Here is a 235-nt window from a genome sequence, read left to right as displayed (position 1 = left end):
TTTTTTTTGCGCTTTATAAGCGTTATCATCATAGTAGAAAAATTATTATTTTATCATTCATCGATTGATTTTATCCCAAAAATTTTCCTTAGAACGAAAAACCAATAATAATAATAATAATAATAATAATAATAACAATAATAATAATAATATTAACCTTTTATAAATTAACAACTCTAGTTATACGTATTTAAAAAAAAATCATATTTCATTAACACGATTCTAATAACCGAAC

This window comes from Pediculus humanus, genomic scaffold (assembly GCF_000006295.1).
Source record: "Pediculus humanus corporis 1103172107477 genomic scaffold, whole genome shotgun sequence".
In the NCBI taxonomy this organism is placed as follows: domain Eukaryota; kingdom Metazoa; phylum Arthropoda; class Insecta; order Psocodea; family Pediculidae; genus Pediculus; species Pediculus humanus.
Note: the sequence above shows the minus strand (reverse complement) of the source record.